Raw genomic sequence first — 25,044 nt, forward strand, 5'->3', positions numbered from 1 at the left:
ACTTGAAGCCAGGAATTTGAGACCAGCCTGGGCAACACAGTGAGACTCAGTCCCTACAAAAGAAATAATAAATTAATCAATTAATTAATTAATTTTAAAACAGAATAAGTCTCATAAGTTCCACACTGCTGGTGGGGGTGCAAACTAGTTCAACCATTGTGGAAGACAGTGTGGCGACTCCTCAAGGATCTAGAACTAGAAATACCATTTGACCCAGTCATCCCATTACTGGGTATATACCCAAAGGATTATAAATCATGCTGCTATAAAGACACATGCGCAAATATGTTTACTGCGGCAATATTCACAATAGCAAAGACTTGGAACCAACCCAAATGTCCATCAATGACAGACTGGATTAAGAAAATGTGGCACATATACACCATGGAATACTATGCAGCCATAAAAAAGGATGAGTTCATGTCCTTTGTAGGGACATGGATGAAGCTAGAAACCATCATTCCAAGCAAACTACTGCAAGGACAGAAAACCAAACACCACATGTTCTCACTCATAGGTGGGAACTGAACAATGAGAACACTTGGACGTAGGGTAGGGAACATCACACACTGGGACCTGTTGTGGGGTGTGGGGAGGGGGGAGGGATAGCATTAGGAGATATACCTAATGTAAATGATGAGTTAACGAGTGCAGCACACCAACATGGCACATGTATACATATGTAACAAACCTGCACATTGTGTACATGTACCCTAGAACTTAAAGTATAATAAAAAATAAAAAAAAGAAAGGAAAAACAAGAAATAATAAATAAATAAATTTTAAAACAGAATAACTCTTATGACCAAAAGATAATAATAACAATAATATATTTTGAGAGATTCTGAAAATTAACTTTCCTTGTAACCACTTAGTCTAAAGAAAGATTTAATAGTCTTTCTTGCCTTGTTTTTTCCTCCAGCTAAAACATCTTATATGATAAAGCTAGCAAAAACAAATAGGAATAAAATTACTATCAGTTTTACCTAAGGAAACTTAAAAGTGGCCAATTTTTCTCACACTTTTACAAAATTCTTAATTCTGGTGCAAAGTTGCAAGTAAATGTGTCCTCCTCAAAAAGAATTTCTCTGAAAACTACAGATCTCTTCAAGAGATCTGAAGATTAAACTATGACTTATACACTTCCAAGCTATTTACTTCATATCAATATTGCTTCTATATTCAAACTCGCAGAAGAGCACAAAGAAAAAAATCTAGTTGAAATTTATAAAATACAAAGGTTCCTCTATGGCATCCCAATACTAGATGCAGTTTCAATGAAACATCTCCACTGCAAATAGAGGAGGCGCATAAAGGAAAGCAACAGGGAAGAGACAAGTTAGAAGAGAGCACAAGTAAAAGAAACACATAAAATCAAATAGGAATAAATGTAATTGGGAAAAGGCTCTTCATAGGCTGAAAAACTACCCAGACCCATGAATCTGCACCAGCACCCACAAATTGTACTTGGTAATTTCTTCTATTCTATTAAAAGGAATTTATATTCACTATAATGTTGTCTAAAAGCCTTGTGATTATATGTATTACCCTTATGAAAGAAGCACTAAGATCAGTTGACCTAGGTTCCTCTACGTAAATTTTTCTTTGATTTAGAGAAAAAATAAAAAGGAAAAGCAAGGCGGAAAGGAGGAAAAAAGGATGAGAACATGCTGAAATATACCTTAAAATAACTATTACAGAAAATCAGTAATCTTTTCAAGTGAAAGAAAGGGAAAAGATTTGTTAAGAAATGTCATAATTTTAATTATAAGATACATCCTTTAAAATTGTTTCAAATATGTGAATGTGTGTGTGTTCCTTCAGCCAATCAATTACAGAAAACGGATGACACATGGGTGATAGAAGTGCAGGCATATCTCATTTTACCGTGCTTCACTTTACTGAGCTTCATAGATATCGCTTTTACAAACTGAAGATTTGTGGCAACCCTGCATCGAACAAGTCTATCAGCTCCATTTTTCCAACAGCGTGTGCTCACTTTGTGTCTCTGCGTCACAATTTGGTAATTCTCACAATATTTCCAACTTTTTCATTATTATTGTATCTGGTATGGTGATCTGTGATCAGTGATCTATGGTGTTACTATTGTCATTGTTTTGAGGCATCACGAACCATGCCCATAGGCAAACTTAATAAATGTACACATTCTGACTGCTCCACCAACCAGCAGTTCCTCCGTTTCTCTCCTTGGGCCTCCCTATTCCCAGACACAACATATTGAAATTGGGCCAATGAATAACCCTACAATGGCCTCTAAATATTGCAATGAAAGGAAGAGTCTCACATCTCTCACTTTCAACCAAAGCAAGAAATCATTAAGCTTAGTGAGGAAAATACATCGAAAGCTAAGACAGGCCAAAAGCTAGGCCTCTTGTGCCAAACAGCCAAGTTACGAATGTAAAGTAAAAGTTTTTGAAGGAAATTAAAAGTGCTACTTCTGTGAACGCATGAATGATAAGAAAGCAAAACAGCCTTATTGCTGATTCAGAGAAAGCTTTAGAGGCCTGGATAGAAGACCAAACCAGTTACAGCATTCCCTTAAGCCAAAATCTAATCCACAGCAAGAACCCAATTTTCTTCAATTCTATGAAGGTTAAGAGAGGTGAAGAAGCTGTGAAAGAAAGATCGGAAGCTAGCAGAGGTTGGTTCACCAGGTTTAAGGAAAGCACAAGGTGAAGCAGCAAGTGCTGATGTAGAAGCTGCAGCAAGTTATCCAGAAGATCTAGCTAAGATCACTGACAAAGATGGCTACACCAAACAACATATTTTCAGTGTAGATGAAACAGTCTTCTATTGGAAGAAGATGACACCTAGGTCTTTCACAGCTAGAGAAGAGACGTCAATGTCTGACTTTAAAGCTTCAAAGGACAGACTGACTCTTGTTAGGGGCTAATGCAGCTGGTGACTTTATGTTGGAGCCAATGCTCATTTGCTATTCCAAAACCCTAGGGCCCTTAAGAATTATGCTAAATCTTTTGTGCCTGTGCTCTATAAATGGAACAACAACACTTAAATGACAGTACATCTGTTTACTGCATGTTTTACTGAATATTTTAAGCCTTTCAATTAGACCTATTGCTCAGGAAAAAAAAAAAAAAAAGATTCCTCTCAAAATAGTACTGCTCATTAACAATGCACCTGATCATCCAAGAGCTCTGATGGAGATGACAAAAAGATTCACATTGTTTTCTTGACTGCTAATACAACATCCATTCTGCAGCCCATAGATCAAGGAGCAATTTTGACTTTCAAGTCTTATTAATATTTTTTTCTGTAAACAGAGTCTTGCTCTCTTGCCCAGGCTGGAGTACACTGGCACAATCTTGGCTCACTGCAACCTCTGCCTCCCAGGTTCAAGAGATTAGAGTACCTCAAAGCCTCCTGAGTAGCTGGGACTCCAGGTGTGTGCCACCATGCCCAGCAAATTTTTGTATTGTTTGTAGAGACAGGGTTTCACCATGTTGGTCAGGCTGGTCCTGAACTCCTGAGCTCAGGCAATCTGCCTGCCTCGGCCTCCTAAAGTGCTAGGATTACACGTGTGAGCCACCCACACCCTACCTCAAGTCTTATTAATTAAAAAATACATTTTGTAAAGCCATACCTGTCGTAGATAGCAATTCCTCTGATAGATCTGGGCAAAGTCAATTGAAAGCCTTCTGGAAAGGATTTCCCATTCTAGATGCTATTAAGAACATCCATGTTTCATAAAAGGAGATCAAAATATCAACATGAGCAGGAGCTTGGAAGAAGTTGATTCCAAGCCTCATGCATGACTTTGAGGGGTTCAAGACGTCAGTGGAAGAAATAACTGCATGTATGACAGAAATAGCAAAAGAATTATAATTAGAAGTAGAGTCTAAAAGATGTGACTGAATTGCTGCAATCTTATGATAAAACTTTAAAAAATGAGGAGTTGCTTCTCATGAATGAGCAAAGAAAGTGAGTTTTTTTAAATAAGGTTTTTTGTTGTTGTTTGGTTTCTGTTTTTTGTTTTTTTTAGACAGGGTCCTGCTCTGTCACCCAGGCTGGAATGCAGTGGTGCAATCTGGGCTCACTGCAACCTCCGCGTCCTGGGTTCAAGTGATTCTCCTGCTTCAGCCTCCTGAGTAGCTGGGATTACAAGTGTCCACCACCACGACCAGCTAATTTTTACATTTTTAGTACAGACTGGGTTTCACCATGTTGTCCAGGCTGGTCTCAAACTCCCGACCTCAAGTGATCCACCTAACTCTGCCTCCCAAAGTGCTGAGATTACAGGCATGAGCCACCACACCCTGCCAAAAGTGGTTTTCTGAAAATAGAATCTACTTCTGGTGAAGATGCTATTATATATACATTGCATCATTGTTGTGAGCAACCACGGATTTGAAATATTTCATAAACTTAGTTGATAAAGCAGCAGCAAGGTTTGGGAGAACTGACTCCAATTTTGAAAGAAGTTCTCTTGTGGGTAAAATGCTCTCAAACAGCATCATATGCTACAGAGAAATTTTTCTTGAAAGAGAGAGTCAGTCAATGGGGTAAACTTCATTGTTGTCTTATTTTTTAAAAATTGCCACAGCAACCCCAACCTTCAGCAACCACAACTTTGATCAGTCAGCAGCCATCAACATTGAGGCAAGACCCTCTACCAGCAAAAAGACTACAACTCACTGAAGGCTCAGATGATCGTTAGCATTTTTTAGGAATAATGTATTTTTAAATTAATGTATGTACACTGCTTTTTTTAGACATGTTATTCTGCTGCACATATATAAATAGGCTGCAGTACAGTGTAAACAAAACTTTTATATGCACTGGGAAACCAAAAAATGTGTGAGACTCACTTTATTACAATATTCACTTTATTTAATATTACAGTGGTCTGGAGCTGAACTTGCAATATCTCTGAGGTATACCTGTGAATACATTTCATCTACTTGCAACATGACAGTGAACTGATCTTTCTCCAAACACATAGAAATGCTAGAAAACATATAAACCCCAAAAACGGTATATAGCTTAGAAATACTCAGAGTTCAAAAACAAAGAGGTAACCCAAAGCCAAAGTTACAAGAGTATATGCAGACAGTATAACAACTTAAGAACATATAAAGTAGAAATTGAACCTAGGGGTCAGTAGCTAAGGTTTTAAGGTCCATCTATCAGGACAGGATATGTGGTTTGGGGCCCATCTAAGTAGTGAAGTTAGAATGAAATAACTGAGGTACCTGAATAAAAAGTTCAGATATTCAAAAGATGGCTTATTCCATTTAAAAGGGATATTAAAAGCAAAAACAAAATATTTACTCACTAGCCCAGGAGAGCAGTTTTTGTTTTGTTTTGTTTTGTTTTCTTTTTTTTTCCAGTTCTCTGCCAAAAGCTCTGGTTAGGAAAAAGTTTTCTATAACCAATCAAAACCTAAGATAGGTTTGGGGCCCACGGTATGATGGTAATCCCATGCCAGATAAGAAATAGCTGCTAGTAATTAATATTATATAATGTTATAGTGTAATTGCTAAGAAATATTATTAAATGAACAAAACTAGGAGCTGGACAGTGTCAATAGTAATCCTGCATTTATCTAGGAAAACAATATAAATTTAACTCCATTTTAAAAGCAGACACAAAAGAAAGATAAATCAAAGCTAATTACATCGTTTACCTATGGGAAAGCAGAGAAAAGGGCAAAGCGAGAAGGACAGAAACTAGACTTCGCCAAATTTATCTTATTTTCTAGTTTTGACTCTGAAACTATATAAATTTCTAACATAATTATAAAGCAAAGCTGAATCAAGAATGTTAAAAACTATTCCCAAAATTTGAAAGTAAAATGAAATAAACTAACTTACGTATCAAGTTGCTAGCTTAAACACAAAGAACAATTATTTCAAGTGACATTAAACAGAGTAATTAGATTATAAATTCTAAGTGAGATATACAGCAAGAACCAAAAGAACTGTAAAAAAAATTGTAAACTTTTTCCCAGTAACCATATTGTTAGCAATAGCATTGGTATTGTTATACTGATATTAAAATAGAGATTAATTTCATTAATGTTATTATACTAGGAACTAACAGTTTTAGCATAAGAGGGAAAAAAACACAAACATAAAACCAAAAATGTTAAGTAAAACTCCTATAACCCCAAATTTGAAATAGAAAAGTTTTTTAGAACAAACTGTTTGCAAGGTTGACCCTGTGAACTTGGATTTCGAAGTGTTGCCACCAGTCCCAGAACTACTAAGAGAGGTCACTGTGCCTAAACGGTTTGTACAATGCGGTTTAAGTTAAACACCTCCTCTCTTTTTGAGAGTCTGGAATTTTGTATATGCCATGCAGAGAATACCTAGATAAGCAGCCTCTAATAAACACCCTGGGCACAAAGTCTCTAGTGAGCTTCCCTGGTAGACATTTCACATGTGTTGTCACAACTTGTTCCTGAGGGAATTAGGTTCATCCTGTGTGACTCCATGAGCAGAGGACTTTTCAAGGCTTGTGGCTGGTTTCCTCCAGACTTTGCTCCATTTGCCTTTTCCCTTTACTGGTATTGCTTTGTATCCTTTGCTATAATAAATCATAGCCATGAGTATGACTATATGCTGAGTCCTGTGAGTCCTCCTAGTGAGTCACTGAATCTGGGGGTTGTCTAGGAATTCCTAAGACAGTGGGAAACTTTACAGACTAATAAGCTGGTTTCCTCAACAAATAAATCACACAAGACAAAAAGGAGCAAAAAATCTTATAAAGAAATTTAATAATAAATTTTTAATTTTAATTTTTTGTTTCAGTTCCTCTAAATATGGCAAATACTGATTGGAACAAAAAATTAAAATTTGTTATTCAGAAGCCATAAAACTCAAAAAAAGTTAAATTGCAGATCCTTTTTGTGTAAATCCATGTCATTTATACTCTTGAAGTCATTTAAGCTTAAAACTGTACTAAGACTTTTGGAATATTCGGTATAAACAAACTAAATTTGACTAAAGAAGAATATAGAAAACCTGAACATATTCATGATATCAAAGAAATTAATTCAGCAGTCAAAAATATGTCCACAAGAAAATATCAGTCAAAAGTTGTTTATAGACAAGTATCACCAAATCTTAAAGAAACAGGTAACCCCTATTTTAAGCAAGATATTCCAAGAATAAAAAATAGGAAAAGCTATCCAGCTTATCTTATAGGACTAGGGTATTAGTCCATTTTCATGCTGCTGATAAAGGCATACTCAAGACCGAGAAGAAAAAGAGGATTAATTGAACTTCAGTTCCAAATGGCTGGGGAGGCCTCAGAATCATGGTGGGAGGCAAAAGGCACTTCTTACACGGCAGCAGCAAGAGAAAATGAGGAAGAAGCAAAAGCGGAAACCCATGATAAATCCATCAGATCTCGTGAAACTTAGTCACTGTCATGAGAATAGTACAGGAAAGACCAGCCCCCATGATTCAATTACCTCCCCCTGGGTCCCTCCCACAACACATGGGAATTCTGGGAGATACAATTCAAGTTGATATTTTGGTAGGGACACAGCCAAACTATATCATTCTGCCCCTGGCTCCTCCAAATCTCATGTTCTTATATCTCAAAACCAATCATGCCTTCCCAACAGTCCCCCAAAGTCTTAACTCATTTCAGCATTAACCTAAAAGTCCACAGTCCAAAGTCACATCTGAGACAAGGCAAGTCCCTTCTGCCTATGAGCCTGTAAAATCAAGAGCAATCTAGTTACTTCCTAAATACAATGGGAGTACAGGTATTGGGTAAATACAGCTGTTCCAAATGAAAGAAATTGGCCAAAACAAAGCAGTTACAGGGTCCATGCAAGTCTGAAATCCAGCAGGGCAGTCAAATTAAATGATCTCCTTTGATTCCAGGTCTCACATTCAGGTCATGCTGATGCAAGAGATGTGTTCCCATGGTCTTGGGCAGCTCCACCCCTGTGGCTTTGCAGGGTACAGCCTCCCTCCCAGCTGCTTTCACAGGCTAACGTTGCATGTCTGCAGCTTTTCCAGACGCATGGTGCAAGGTGTCACTGGTCTACCATTCTGGGGTCTGGAAGACGGTGCCCCTCTTCTCACAGCTCCACTAGGAAATGCCCCAGTATGAACTCTCTGTGGAGACTCCAACCCCACATTTCCCTTCCGCACTGCCCTAGCAGAGGTTCTCCATGAGGGTCCCGCCCCTGCAGCAAACTTTTGTCTGTACATCCTGGCGTTTCCATACATCTGAAATCTAGGCAGAAGTTTCCAAATCTCAATTCTTCTGTGCCCTTGCGGGCTCATTACCACTGGGAAGCTTCCAAGGTTGGGGCTTCCATCCTCTGAAGCCACAACCCAAGCTTTACGTCAGCCCCTTTCAGCCATGACTGGAGTGGCTGGGACACAAGGCACCAAGTCCCTAGGCTGCACATAGCATAGGGACCCTGGGCCTGGCCCCAAAACCACATTTTTCTTCCAGGCCTCCCGGTTTGTGATGGGAGGGCCTGCTGTGAAGGTCTCTGACATGGCCTGGAGACATGGTCTAGAGACATTTTCCCCCCAGTCTTGGGGATTAACATTAGGCTCCTTGCTATGTATGCATATTTCTGCTATGTATGCTTGAATTTCTCCTCAGAAAAATGGGTTTTTCTTTTCTACTGCATCATCAGGCTACAAATTTTCTGAACTTTTATGCTCTATTTCCCTTTCAACAGCACCCAAGTCACCTTTTAAATGCTTTGCTGCTTATAAATTTCTTCTTTCAGACACCACAAATCATCTCTCTCAAGTTCAGAGTTCCACATATCTCTAGGGCAAGGGCGAAATGCTGCCAGTCTCTTTGCTAAAACATAACAAGAGTCACCTTTGCTCCAGTTCCCAACAAGTTCCTCATCTCCATCTGAGATCATCTCAGCCTGGACCTTATTGTTCATATCACTATCAGCATTTTTGTCAAAGCCATTCAGCAAATTTCTAGGAGGTTCCAAACTTCCCCACATTTTAAACCTGTCTTCTAGGGACATGGATGCAGCTGGAAACCATCATTCTCAGCAACCTATCGCAAGAACAGAAAACCAAACACCGCATGTTCTCACTCATAGGTGGGAACTGAACAATGAGATCACTTGGACTCAGGAAGGGGAACATCACACACCGGGGCCTATCATGGGGAGGGGGGAGGGGGCAGGGATTGCATTGGGAGTTATACCTGATGAAAATGATGAGTTGATGGGTGCTGACGAGTTGATGGGTGCAGCACGCCAACATGGCACAAGTATACATATGTAACAAACCTGCACATTATGCACATGTACCCTAGAACTTAAAGTATAATAATAAAAAAATATAAAAATAAAAGAAAAAACCTGTCTTCTTCTGAGCCCTCCAAACTGTTCCAATCTCTGCCTGTTACCCATTTCCAAAGTTGCTTCCATATTTTCAGGTATCTTTTCAGCAACACCCCACTCTACTGGTACAAATTGACTGTACTAGTCTGTTTTCATGCTGCTGATAAAGACATACCCGAGACTGCGAAGAAAAAGAGGTTTAATTGAACTTACAGTTCCACATGACTGGGGAGTTCTCAGAATCATGGCAGGTGGTGAAAGGCATTTCTCACACGTCAGTAGCAAGACAAAATGAGGAAGAAGCAAAAATGGAAACCCCTGATAAACCCATCATATTTCATGAGACTTAGTCACTATCATGATAATAGCATGGGAAGGACCAACCCCCATGTTTCAATTAGCTCCCCCTGGGTCCCACCCACAACACACAGGGATTCTGGGAAATACAATTCATGTTGAGATTTGGGTGGGGACACAGCTAAACCATATCAACTAGTATAATCTCAATGCCCAAAATGGCAAAAATGGGTAAGAAAAGACTATAGGCAGGCTCATTTACTAACAGAGATGAAAATGTCCAACATAAATTAATGAATTTAATCAATTTAGTTAAGCAAAGTGTGTCCATCTATATCATCTAAATGTCTATGTCTATATACATATATCTACTTAACTGTGTCATAATCAAGTAAGATTTATCCCAGGAATTCAAGGATAGACTGATATTGCTAAATCTAGTAATGTAAGCTGTCATATTAACATATTTAGGAGAAAAACCGTAAGATCATTTCAAAAGATACAGGAAAAAAAATTCAACATCTATGTATTATATTAAGAAACTTTTAGCTAACTAAGAATACAAGAAAATTCTCTTAACCTGATATTTAATAGTAGAATTTTGAAGCATTCTCTTTAAAATTAGAAACAAGATAAAAATGTTTGTTAGTACTGCTTCAAGTTAGGCCTATACAGGAAATCCTAACCAGTTTTTTGGGTTTTTTTTTTTTTTGAGATGAAGTCTCGCTCTTGTTGCCCAGGCTGGAGTGCAACGGTACGATCTCGGCTCACTGCAACCTCTGCCTCCCAGGTTCAAGCGACTCTCCCTCCTCAGCCTCCCAAGTAGCTGGGATTACAGGTGCCTGCCACCATGTCCAGCTGAATTTGTATTTTTAGTAGACACGGGGTTTTACCATGTTGGCCAGGCTGGTCTCAAACCCCTGACCTCAGGCAATCCACCTGCCTTGGCCTTCCAAAGTGCTGGGATTACAGGCATGAAACACTATGCCCAGCCCCTAACCAGTTTTAAAAGTCTAAGAATTGAAAAAATAAAAATTATTATTTACAAATACTATGATTATACAGAAGATCCAAGAGAATCTACAAACTGTCAAAACTAATGAGACAATTCAACAAAGTTACTGGGAATAAGATCAACATACAAAAAATTAATAGCATTCCTACACAGAGGCAATACCCAAGCATAAATGTAATAAAACATCTCATTCCAATAGAAACAAAATCATAATGCACCTAGAATATATCGAACAAAATCTGAGTAAAACTTTTACAGAGGAAATTCTAAAACTTTACCATCAGGCATAAATGGAAACTTAAATGAATGGGAAGATATACCATGTTGGTAGATGAAAAAAATTCAGTTTCATAAAAATGTCTGTTCTCACTAAATTATTTCAATAAATTCAACTCCACCAGAAATCCCATGAAGGCTGTTAACAGAACTTGACAATGTGACCCCTATAATTCACATGTAAAAGAAAAGACTGAAAATAAGATACTTTTGAAGAAGATGAACAATGTAGAATGATTTATCCTAACAGCCATCATCCTATTATAAAGCTATGATAATTTAGACGGCATAATGTTGGCATAGAGATAAACAAATCAACCACACAGAATAGGGAACCCAGAAACAGAACCACATATATATGGCAATTTGGTACTGAATATTGTTGGTACTCTATACTAGAAAGTTGGCAATATAAATCATTGAGGAAACGATAAATTATTTTCATAATGATACTGAGAAAATTAGTTACATATGGAAAAAAAATTAGACCATCTCGCGAAATAAACTCCAGGTGGATTTTTAAAACTTAAGGCTAGAAAGCAAAAGTTGTAACATTTTTAGAAGAAAAAATGAAAATTAACCCTATGACATCAAAATAGGAAAAACTTTCTTAAGACCCAAAAAAGTAGAAGCCTTAAAGGGTAAGGCCAAAAATATTTACACAGTAAGTTTTGAAACCTCTATACATCCATACATCACAAAGTAAAAAGATAAGCCGGTGTAACTACTGCCCCTGCCTCTGGGAAATGAAATTTCTGTGGAAGGAAGCGTGAGCAGTAACCAGGCCAACCTAGAAAGGCCTTCTTTCTGAGATTTCACTTCCCTATCAACTCCTCAGCTCGAGGCACCAAATAATGTCATCTGAAATGTTGCCAGCATTTTGTGAAACTTCTAATGTTGACAAAAAGCAAGGCATAAATGAACATCAAAAAGAAAGCCAGAAGCCAAGATTAGGTAAAGGGTGTGAACCAGTATCTAAACGACAAATGAAAAAACTAATAAAACAGAAACAACGGGAAGAGCAATGGGAACTCCGCAAACAAAAGCGGAAAGAAAAACACTAGAGGAAAAAATTGGAGCGACAATGTCAAATGGAATCAAACTCAGATGGAAATGACAGAAAACGTGTTCGAAGAGATGTTGTTCATAGCACCCTTCACCTCATTATTGACTGTAGTTTTGATGACTTGATGGTATTAAAGGACATTAAGAAACTTCATAAGCAGATTCAACGATGTTATGCAGAAAACCGACGGGCACTGCATCCTGTGCAGTTTTACTTGACAAGCCATGGAGGTCAGCTGAACAACAACATGGATGAAAATGACAAAGGATGGGTCAACTGGAAGGATATCCATATCAAACCAGAGCACTATAGTGAACTCATAAAAAAAAAGAAGACCTGATTTATCTTACATCAGATTCACCTAATATACTGAAGGAATTAGATGAATCAAAGGCTTATGTGATTGGAGGATTAGTAGATCACAACCATCACAAGGGACTCACATATAAACAAGCATCAGATTATGGAATCAATCATGCACAGCTCCTGCTTGGAAATTTTGTGAAGATGAATAGTCGAAAAGTTTTGGCAGTTAATCATGTGTTTGAGATTATTCTGGAATACCTGGAAACAAGAGACTGGCAAGAAGCATTTTTTACTATCTTGCCCCAGTGGAAAGGAGCTGTTCCCACAGACAAAACCTGTGAAAGTGCTTCTTATGACAATCAGTCTGTCAGGATGGAGGAATGTGGATCGGACAGTGATTCCAGTGAGACGGAAGATAGCAGAAATGAACTAGATTCACCACGTGAAGAAAAGCAGGATAAGGAAAATCACGCTGAATCTACAGTGAACTCTCTGCCACACTAATGTTACCTGGTTTCCTTTTAGTTTAAGGAAAAATTAGGAGAAAGCAAGGTGCTGTATAGAATATTGAACATTTTATTTTCTGTTATTTCTGCTGTGACATTTAAAAACTTTTTTTGGACCTAAATAATAATAAAAAAGTCCTTTAAACTTTGTAAGAAAATATTTTTGATTTAGAATAAGATTTAAATGTGTATTTTTGTTCGTTTTTAAAGCCTCAAATAGTAGTTTCTAGATAATTTTACTTTATTAATATATTTTCATACTCTTTAGAATGTGCCTTCTGACCTCTCAGTTTTTTAATTTTATAGTCACATCAACATCTTTATGATCTATTGCCTACGTATCTGTGAAGGCACATATTCATAAATATACTGTCAATCTATCAGAATATTGTGTATGGTAGGTTACCCTCTATTTGCAGTTTTTATGTTTAACTTAGTTACTTGAAAGAAATGTAGTAATTTTAGGAAGAAGTATCAGTTTGATAGACTTAGTTCATTTCTTTTGGACTATGGAACGCATATCTGTTCCTTCTTTGTGATGCCTTTTTATGGTTCTGAAGTAATTACGGAAGAGTTGAGAATCTCTTTAATGCATTTTCTTAATTCTTACAATGGTGATAAGTTACTCCAATTATAAAATTGAATTTTGCAGACTAAATTATTTTATAAGGCTGTTGCTATTGAAAGATCAATTTTGTCTTTACCTGCATTTAAAATGGAACAGCTTTTAGCAGCTGTGGTTTTTTTTTCCATATAATTTTTCAATTTGTTGGCTCTTAAGATGAATAAAGTTTATATGTGCATCTGCCTCCTCTCCTATAAGAATATGCATACTAATTTATGTTTCTATAAATCAAATACACATGTGAAAATATGCACGTAAATATATTTATATCTGTCCTCATCGTGTATGGTTCTCAGTTATTAACTAATGATAACATGATTGATTTGCCATATATCTGTATTACTTGAATAATACTGAAATACTTTATTATTCTGTAATACTGAATACTTATTGTACTACTTGAATGGTTGCGTTGAACACCCTAAGAACAATTTGAATTTTATTAAGTACAAAAATCCTTAACTAAACGTTTGTATGGGAATGTTGGTAAGACATAATAGTGTAAAAGGGAGCTGTTTTAGTTTCCTATCCGTAATTGTATATGCAGTTAAATGTTTAAGGTAAAATGATCAGTCTCTGTCACAGCTAAAAGATTTCAGTAGCCTTCATTGAGTTTGGGTAAAATGAGTTGCTGTTCTTTGTCTTCTTTTTAATACATAAAACTTATATTTTTAAAATGTGTAATATACTATATATGTTACATACTAACATATATACACACACAGAAAGTTTATTGGATTTAGTACTGATATTTACTGTCTGTTTTTGTTACTTTATTCTTAGTAATCTATCATAGTTACCTATTTTAAGGTGAGGTCTATAGGCAAGATATGTAAGTAAAGACAAGCCCTACAATTTTAAAATAACAAAGCTTATGTCTTAAGTTGTATTTTTTCAAAGGTTCATGTTTTTCTCAGTAAATGTGGTTTATTAGCATGAAATATTATGCCTTTTACTTAAATTATGTAATGTAAAATAGGGCCCTGTTTAATTATTAAAGGTGGGGGAAAATCATTCCAAATAAAAGTTTAATTTTTATTAATTACAAAAAAAGATAAGCCACAAAATGGTACAAGTTTACAATGCATATGACCAAAAATGAATGATTATTAAAAAATGAAATAAGAAAAAGGTAAAAACAAAAGAAATGAAATGTAAATGGACAATAAACATATGAAAGGTTGCTCATCCTCACTATTAGGGAAATGCAAATGAAAGCAAAACAACATTTCACACTATATTCTAATAATATTAAGTATAAGCAAGTATATGAGGAAAAGGAAATCTTACCCACTGCTAGTGAAACATAAACTGGTATTGCTACTTTGGGGAATGGCTGACTACATCATGCAAAGTTGATAATGATTACAACCAATAAGCACACACCCTAAAGAAACCTTTACACATGCCTGGCAAAGGAACAAGCATAAAAGTATTCCTTACAGCATTGTTTTAACATTTAATACCTAGAAATAGACTAAACATCCATAAATAAGTGAATAAATAAAATGCAGCACATTTATATAATGAAACACTATGCGTATCACTGTAGATAAATCTCAAAAACATAATGCTGAGTAAAAAAAACAAGCTCCAGAATATGTACAGCATGATACAATTTATATAAGTTTAAGAACATGCAAACAATAGTATACACCAGAACGCTCTGCAATAATGAAAATGTTCAGTATCTGCATTGTCTAATACAGCAGCCTCTAGCGATATGTGGATATTAAAGAATATTAAACACTTATAATGTGGCTAGTACTCCAAAGAAACTGAATGTGTTTTCTTTTAATTAATTTAAATAGCCACATGTGGCTAGCAGATACCATACTGGTAGAGCAGGTATATAAATTTATGAATACATAAATATAAATATATACAATCAAATAAATAAAGCTGGAGGAAGAATACATACCAACTTCAGGAAAGTGGTTATCTCTGAAGAAGTAAAATGAGACAGAATGGGATGTGAAGGAACTCAAGAATCTTTATGAACTTTTATTTCTTTACAACAAAAATAAATATAAAGCAAACGTCAAAATACTTAACATTTTAAATCTGGTTAAAATATTGTTAATATTGGTTAGTCTGCTTTTTCAGTATGTTTGCAATTTTTCCCTATTTAAAATTTTTAATATTTCCTATTTTAAACGTTTCATTTTCATTTCTTTGAAGTATTTCCTTTTTAAAATTTTTAAATAACTTTTTGAAAGTAAACTGTATTTAAATCTTTATACCTATAGAGCTAAACCCAAGGGATCAACTATCTTATGTATAGTCTTGATGAATATGTAAAACATTGAGAAAATAAGAAACTAGAGCAAAAAAAATGATACCATATGCTTGTAGAGTTCCTAATTTATGTGACGTTTTACAATTAATTTTCAAAGATCCAACCAAAATATCTCAAAAATGTGTTATTTTACTTAGATTCTAAATAGAATGAATTGAGACAAACATGAGTTTATCTTATAGGTAAGTTAGAACGATTAAAAATACATTAAATAAAATACTGAAAACAGCACTGGACCCAGGGTCATGGCAGTTTTTATTAACTTTCTAGAACCAGTTTATATTAACTTTGTGTGTTCTGTTTATCTAGGTTTCCTCATTCGTACAGGCTGAACTAAAGAGTCTCTGATTTCACTGCAATTCTTTTAAGTTTAGAACTTTTAATCAAGTTTCATTTCTTCTTTCAAATGCATATGTAATAAGTTATTTAGAATAATCATTTCTTTGTATCAAAGTGTCAAAACTCTGCACATCTGAAATCTGTATTCCCTTAGTGTCATCTAACTCCTCCTCCTTGCCCATAGAAAAGCCAGAAAAAGAAAGACTAAAGTAAATACATGATCAGCTAGTCAATGATCCATGGTTCTCAAAGAACCTCATTTTTCAAAAATGGAAGCTTTTCTACTAGGTGGTTGTGACTTTTAATGGGTCTTATAATCAACACATAAAATCTTCCAGCTATTTTATTTTAGATATCCCAAGACTCTGAACAGAAAACTGATTCTCTATATAAGTTGCAGCTTTGCTCACATTAATGTTTTTAATTCACAAAAATCTAAAACCTATATATTAGCCAGAAATATCAATTCATTCAGTGTTCTCTCCAAGTTATCATGCAAAGAATGTGGAAGAATTAGGTCTCTCTGTGCTATTCATCCATACAACTCTTAGTTATATCACTCCGTGTGTGACAGAAATGCCCAGATTAGAGAAGTCTGATTGTTTATTATTGTTCTAGTTGACCTGCACAACTGTTATTACATAATAAGGGTTAAATTATTTCAGATGGTGGTACAAATGACAGGAAATGGCAGTAATTCTCTTCTTTTTATTTTTTGGCAAAATTATTGAGACACTCCTGACATCTATCACCTTTCATAAAATATACATACAACTTAAATTCATGTGATGCTTAATTTTATGTGTCAATTTGAATGGGGCCACGGAGTGCTAAGATTAAATGTTGTTTCTGAGTGTGTCTATGAGGGCATTTCTGGATGAGCTTAGCATTTGAATCAGTAGACTCGGTAAAGTACATTGCCCTCCCCAATGTGGTTGGCCATCATCCAATTAATTGAAGGCCTGAATAAAACAAAAGGTGAAGGAAGGAAGAATTCACACCTTTTTGCTTCCTGCCTGCCTGTTTGAGCTAGAATATAGGTCTTCTTCTGCCGCTGGACTGGGATTTACACCATCAGCTCACCTCGTTCTCAGTCCTTCAGAGTCAGAATCACATTACACCACCAGCTTTCCACCAGTCTCCATCTTGCAAGGAGCAGATCATAGGACTTCTCTGCTAATTCCTCAGAATAAATGTCCCTTACAGTCAGGTGCTACTTAACAATATTTAGGTAATGATGGATCTCATATATGACTGTGGTCTCAAAAGATTATATGGAACTGAAAAATTCCAATTGCCTAGTGACACTGTAGCCATCATAATGCACTACATACAAATATGTACAGCAGGGGTCCCCAAATCCCAAGCCATGGACCAGTACCAGTCCGTGGCCCGTTAGGAACTGGGCCACAAAGCAGGAGGTTAGCGGCTGGCCAGCAAGCATTATCACCTGAGCTCCACCTCCTGTCATATCAGCGGTGGCATTAGATTCTTAACAGAAGCACAAACCCTATTGTGAACTATGCATGCAAGGGATATAGGCTGCACACTCCTTATGATAATCTAATGCCTGATGATCTGAGGTGGAACAGTTTTATCTCAAAACCATGCCCCATCATCCCTGGTCCACAGAATAATTGTCTTCCACAAAACCGGTCCCTGGTGCCATAAAGGTTGGGGACCACTGATATATAGTACATAATACTTGATAATGATAATAAATGACTATGTTACTGGCTTATGTATCAACTAATACTAGACTTTTTATTGTTATCTTACAGTGAGCTCCTTCAGGAGCCTCAGGCAAGTCCTTCAGGAGATACTCCAAAAGAAGGCATTATTATCATAGAAGATGATAGCTCCATGCATGTTATTGCCCTTGAAAACCTGCCAGTGGGACAAGATGTGGGATGGAAGACAATGATATTGATGATCCTAACCTTAATTAGGACTAGGCTAATGTATGTCTGTATCTCAGTTTTTAATTAAAAAAGTTTTAACAGTGAAAAATTTAAAAATAGGGAAAAGCTCATAGAATAAGGAAATAAAGGACTTTTGTGCAGCTGTATAATGTGTTTATGTTTTAAGCTAAGTGTTACTGTGTTTTAAGCTAAGTGTTATTACAAAAGAGTCAAAAAGTTTTTTAAAAGTTTATAAAGTAAAAAAGTTAATTTATCAACTTTAAAATATTTATTAAAAAGGTTAATTTATTTTTGAAGGAAGAAAAATATTTCTTTATAAATTTAGTATAGCCTAAGTGCACAGTGCTTATAAAGTCTACAGTACTATACAGTAATGTCCTAAGTTTTCATATTCACTCACCACTCATTCACTGACTCAACCAGAGCAACTTCCAGTCCTGAAAACTCCACTCACGGTAAGTGCCCTATATAGGTGTACCATTTTTTATCTTTTATGCTGTATTTTTATTGTAGTTTTTCTAGGTTTAGATACACAAATAATTACCATTGTGTTACAAGTGTCAACAGTACTAAGTACATTAACATGTTGTACAGGTTTGTGGCCTAGGAGCAATAGGCTAAACCATATAGCTTAGGTATGTAGTAGGCTATACCATGTAGGTTTGTGTAAGTATACTCTATTCTGTTCACACAAGGACAAAGTCACCTAATGACACATTTTTCAGGAAGTACCCCCATCATTAAGCAACACATGACTGTATATCCTATTGGCTCTGTTTCTCTTGAGAACTTTCACTAACACAGTTAACAAATGTTTCCTGTAGACATACAAGCAGCCAACAAACATATGAAAAATTCTCAACATCACTAATCATCAGAGAAAGGCAAATCAAAACTGCAGTGAGATGCCATCTCATACAAGTCAGAATGGCAATTATTGAAGAGTAAAAAAACAACAACAGATGCTGGTGAGACTGCCGAGAAAAGAGTATTTTTATACGTTGTTAGAGAAAATGTAAATTACTTCAGCCACTGTGGAAAGCAGTTTGGAGACTTCTCAAAGATCTTAAAACAGAATTACCATTGAACCTAGCAATCCCATTACTGGGTATATATCCAAAAGAAAATAAACCGTTCTACCAAAAAGACACATGCACTTGTATATTCATTGCAGCACCACCCACAATATCAAAGACATGGAATCAACCTAGTTACCTACCAACAGTGAATCTGGATAAAGAAAATGTGGCATATACATACCATGTAATACTATGCAGCCATAAAAAAGAAGAAAATCAAGTCCTTTGTAACAAGAAAGAGGTCATTATCCTAAGTGAATTAAGGCAGGAACAGAAAAACAAACACTATATATTCTCACTTATAAGTGGGAGCTAAACAATGGGTACTCATAGACATAAAGATAGCAACAATAGACACTGAGGACTACCAGAGAGGAGAGGGAAGGCAGGGGACAAAAGCTGAAAAGCTAACTACTGGGTACTATGCTCATTACCTGGGTGACAGGATCAATCACATCCCAAACCTCAGCATCATGCAATAAACCCAGGTAACAAACCTGCACATGTAACCCTGAATCTAAAATAAAAGATGAAATTATTTTTTAATGTCTCCTGGAATTAATTAGCTTCCCAACCTTAATAAGGCACTATTTTTCTTACTAAACATAAGTACTATTTTTAGCGTAGGGGGAGATTCAAGCTTGTAAAGTACAAGGGAACAGAATCCCCCCTATCCAAACAGGAAAAAGCATTTTATGTTTCATTAATTCTAGTTACAATAGTTGACCCTCATGAGAACACCATAAACCAGGATTTGACAGATAGGATTACAGTGTAGTTCAGTATATAATTACAATGCAGTTTGAAACACAACTTACCTTTCATGTTCTATTATATATTCAAAGTCAACATAACACTGCTGGATGTTAAACACAGGACTACTTATAGGAACACTTGTTTTAAGTCCAAGAATTGAGAGGAAAAGGAGAAAAAATATTTTCAATTGGTATTTCTAGTAACACCCAGTGCTGCATATTCCATTCCAACTACTAAACATGCAATGAATTGTTACTCTTTGATAAATCTAAATCGAAATAAAAAGGAAACATGAATATAAGCTACACTATCCTCATGATTAAAGCATACAGCTCAAAGTCGTACATTTTTATTCCTCCAGCTTCCAACCAGCCAAAGGATTTTTACCTCCAGCACCCATTAAACATGAAATTCATTCAGGGAGCTCTGTGAGTGATAAAGTAAAGCTGCTGTCATAAAGTCTGGCCAGTTTCCTCTGCAAATCTAGGAGAAAGACTGAGAGTATGTAAGTGTTGACATTATTTATAAATTATAAAATTATTCAGCAATCAATAAGAACTTAAGTATTATTAACATATCTCTTTTATTTCACTTAAGAAAAACATTTAGTTGGAGCAATTCTTGCTGATGCACTGAATTAAATGCTTGAGGAAACAGATCTAATATTATACAACAGTATAATTAGTAATCAAAAAGGCTAACCATTTAATTTTAAAGAACTTTAAGCTGAGATTTAAGCTTTGCTTATGAAAGAAATGAAGAAAAGGAAAATACTTTTGTTTCATGAAACCAAAATATCCTTTTTAAAAATGTTTTAAATTTATTATAAGCTCTGCTTATAAGAATAAAAATACTGTATAAATAGTCCATGTAACAAAGTAAAATTTAAAGTGAAATTAATGGGTTCCCTCTATAAGGTTAAATTTCAACAAAACTAAAAACATCAATAAGAAATAATATAAATTTTTAATGCTTTAATGCTTCCATTAATATCTTAGGGGAAGAATTTTATTTGGCAAGCTTCTTAGTTCCCAAAGTCTTATTTTCCTACTTTTCAAGGCAAAGAAACACTATATATAATAAAGTGACATGTGTAAAGAGATAATTTAGCATTTGAACTTATTCCACTGATTTTAAGTGTATGAAGTAAAATTGTGTGTTTTGTTCTCTAATGTTTAACATTATTTTTTAAATTGATTTCAAATCATTCTTTATTATATCAAAATTGTTTAACTTTACCTAGCTAATTATGGGTGGGAGATCATAATTGTATCAAAACTCTTACCACTAGAACTCTGTGATATATAAGATATATATAATAATGTTACAGATTACTAATGGTAGTTCCCCACTTCTTTTCATCATTCAAATATGTACCATCATTACTTTTTCTATTTCTCTCAAATGTTGTGAGTTCTCTTAAGACCACATACCTCTCCTTAGTGTTTATGGTTGTTTTAATTTTAAACTTAATTGTGAAATTATTTGATTAACAACTATCTCTTATACTAGACTGTAAGCAAGGACAGAAATCATGTCTCTTTTTACTTTTACTTTATCCTCAACATCTAGCATAGTGTCTGGCTTAGAGTATATGATCAATAAATATGTGCTAATCGATAGATAATATTAACAATAAATGGTGATTTTTTTCCCTTCACTTTTAGAAAATCTTTCCTATCTGCAGTATAAATTGGGCCTTACTAAATAGATGACTGAATAGAGATAATGCCAGAAGATCTTCCTCACATGCAGCTGTACATCCAAGAAACATACCACTTTTGTCTCTTTTTTATACCATTTTTACTTATTTATGGTTAAACACAAGGTAATAAACTGAAAACAGAGTACATCCCTTATCAATATCTACATCCAATGAAGACTTCAAGGATCTGCTGAAAAGGTACATAGTAAGAACAGAAATTAATAACCATGTAACCAAGAAACTGATGGCCAAGTTTTCATAGTTAATATGGTCAAATACTGGAGCAAAGACAACTTGTGCCTGGCACAAATAACTGCACAAAAAATGAATGAATGAAGTCTTCTCCTCAAAAGGAACTAGCTCTTGCCATGCCTACTGCAGTATTTTTCTACATCCAGACAAAATGTATATGTGCATTTTATATATACTCCACACAAACACACTCACACAGAGTGTTTTCAGAGGAAGTAAACAAGGTCAAAAGGTAAGATTGCAAGACTATAATCTGAAGGGAATTTTAAATATAAGGACATACATGACCTGAAATATATGGCCCATATGAAACTTCTCTCTAATCCTCTGACAACAGACAAAACAGTTGACCTTTCTGGAGTGTTCTCACCCTTTCTAATAAAGAGTATGGTTGATATCTCTCATATTAATGTAAAAAGAAATAATAAAAAACTTATATTTGTACTGTTTTTCTTTATATCCCTTCTCATTCTAAAGAAAGTATTTTAGTGGTATATTAAACAGTACTTTATAATTCACAAGGCATTTCCACATAAATTCTCATTTAAGCTACACAACAACTCTATGAGTTATAGAAGTAAGTATAATACTATTAGCCCTGTTTTACAAACGAGAACACTAAGGGCCAAAGAAGTTAAGTGAACTGTCAGAGATACAAAACTAATAAGCAGAAAATCCAAGTCCATAACCCAGATGTTCTGACTCTTCATCTTTTCATTGTACCACAAACAGTAATGTAAAGTTACGGTATTTAAAATACATAGTGGAAATACCAAATATTACACTAGCAGTGTATTTCTGTGAGTTTAGAAACTAGGACAGAATAATCTGAGTCTTTTATATTATCAGAAAAGAAATATCACTATTTTATTTGGACTATTACATTTCTTCTTCCACCATGCAATGCACTAGTCAACAACAAATTTACTAGAATGGCACCTATAAGCCAGACTCAAAGATAAATCTAACAGCAGATTCACTCAATTACACAGTTAATACAAACTATTATATAGTTTTTTATTGAAGAATATAATGAAGATATTTTCCTGAATCTCTCACTGATAAAATGCAATCTTATCAATTGATTCACATTATTGTTTTATATATACTTCTCATAAAGTATGTTTGTCTTATTATCATCCTCCCTAAAACTCCAGTAAGATTTTTGAAGTCATCCTCAGGTTCTAAATGGAATAAGTAATTGTTTGATACTTTCTTGCTAAGTCTTTCAGAGAAATCAGATTTTAGTTCAAATAAAAGAGCCACTTTCTTCAGCTGATAAGACTCTTCCTGAAAGAAAAGCACCAAGTAAGAAACACACTGGTGATATCTCCTGTTAGTTCTTTACAATCCTAATCAAAACTTTTTTTAAAATTTTACTTCATTACATACTTTTCTTTTGACATTTTCTCCTGCGATGGTTTAATTTTTGTTAGTTTTATTTGTTTGTTGTATGTCTCAGAGTGTAATCCTATTATTTCAACATACATTGTATTAGATATTTAAGACAAAAAATGTAACTATGTAATTGCAGAATATCCTCAAAGATCTCATTAGAAAGGGAAGCAAATTTTAAAAGAATGAAGTAGGTACTTTTCTTACAAATTTACAATGTTACTGAGCAATAATAATCAGGTAACATCATCAGTCATATATGTATGCCATAAAACTTAAATGTAATCACATTTATTTATATTCTTCTTATCAGAAGAGTTGAATGATATAAACAAATTGGCCACCAAGACTTTCATGCCATATTCTGGTGAAAATTGGGTTAAAGCAGGAAGAATGAGACTATGTGGGTGACCTATTACATACCACTTTTTGTAGTTTACAAACTTGAATAAGTTTCAACTAGAAGGAAAAATAAGAAAAAATAATTCATTATCTGCATTTCTTTTTTCAAAGAGACAAGGTCTTGACATGTTGCCCAAGCTGTCCTTGAACTTGGGGCTTAAGCGATCCCCACTCCTCAGCCTCTTGAGTAACTAGGACTAGAGGCATGTGCCACTGTGTCCACCTTCTCTGAGATTTTTTGAATTATTATTCAAAAGACCTCTACAATATATTACAGGTCTAAAATTATCTTTGAAATTTAGGCTCATGAGAACAAGAGTTTTTCAAAATTGCTTTTACGATAAATGTTAGTAATGTGATACAGACATAGTGGTAAGTAGACCTAGTGTCTCCAGACCTGAGACTGTGTAGAAACAGTAGAAAGACCACCGAATTGCTCTTTTCCAAAGTTATTAGACTGATGGTCTTACAATTGGTAGTGTATTAGAATACTATAATTCTGGCTTCATCTTTGTACGGAAACTTACAGTTTCAACGTATTTCCACAATGATGATTTCACTCAGTTCTCCCAATAACACTTTCAGGGAGATAAGATCCCCATTTTACGGATGAGAAAGCAGAGGCTCAAGGAGACTAAGGGATTTTCCAAAGATCATACAATTTCAGAAATATAATATGAACCCAGATTTTTTATTTCCAAGATGATACATTTGCCTTCATCTGTACTTCAGTTTCTTTATATTTAAAATGGTGGCAATTATATCTATGTGACACAGATATAATTACATTGCTCATTTAATCCTCAACTATTTAGTGAGTAGCAATTATGACAGATAATACTAAATAATATGCATTTTGAAAGCATTTTGGTATTTAAGTATATAAAAACAAAACAACCAGCCAGGTGCAGTGACTCATGGCTGTAATCCCAGCACTTTGGGAGGCCGAGGTGGGTGGATCACGAGGTCGAGAGATCAAGACCATCCTGGCTAACACAGAGAAACTCCATCTCTACTAAAAATACAAAAAAATTAGCCAGGCGTGGTGGCGGGTGCCTGTAATCCCAGCTACTCAGGAGGCTGAGGTAGGAGAATGGTGTGAACCCGGGAGGTGGAGCTTGCAGTGAGCTGAGATTGTGCCACTGCACTCCAGCCTGAACAAAAGAGCAAGACTCCGCCTCAAAAAAAAAAAAAAAAAAAAAAAAATTCCCACATAATGTATGGTGGTAGCAGTAAAGAAACTGGTCAGAGCTGAAAGGGGACTGATGTCAAAGCTGATAATTTCATCCACAGTATTACGCTTCTTCAGACTTCCTAAGATGTACATCTAAGAGATTATCATGGTACAGACTGGTGAAGAAATTTATTAAAGTAGACTTAAAGTAGATTAACACAGTCTACCAGACTATTAAAATTTTTTAATTAAACCCAAAAAACTCACTACACTTAAGTGGCCTCTTGGAGATTAGGATCTAA

General features: G+C 35.3%; 1 protein-coding gene and 1 pseudogene across 10 annotated transcripts in view; one reads left to right on the plus strand and one right to left on the minus strand.

Moving 5' to 3' along the window:
- LOC696885 (E3 ubiquitin-protein ligase Itchy homolog) overlaps positions 1 to 25,044 on the minus strand; it is a 175,680-nt gene that overhangs the window by 91,338 nt on the left and 59,298 nt on the right. The gene's annotated exons all lie outside the window — the stretch shown is intronic.
- LOC696764 (tRNA methyltransferase 10 homolog A pseudogene) lies at positions 11,771 to 12,792 on the plus strand (annotated as a pseudogene).

The sequence above is a fragment of the Macaca mulatta genome, chromosome 6 (genome assembly GCF_049350105.2).
Source record: "Macaca mulatta isolate MMU2019108-1 chromosome 6, T2T-MMU8v2.0, whole genome shotgun sequence".
Classification (NCBI taxonomy): Eukaryota; Metazoa; Chordata; class Mammalia; order Primates; family Cercopithecidae; genus Macaca; species Macaca mulatta.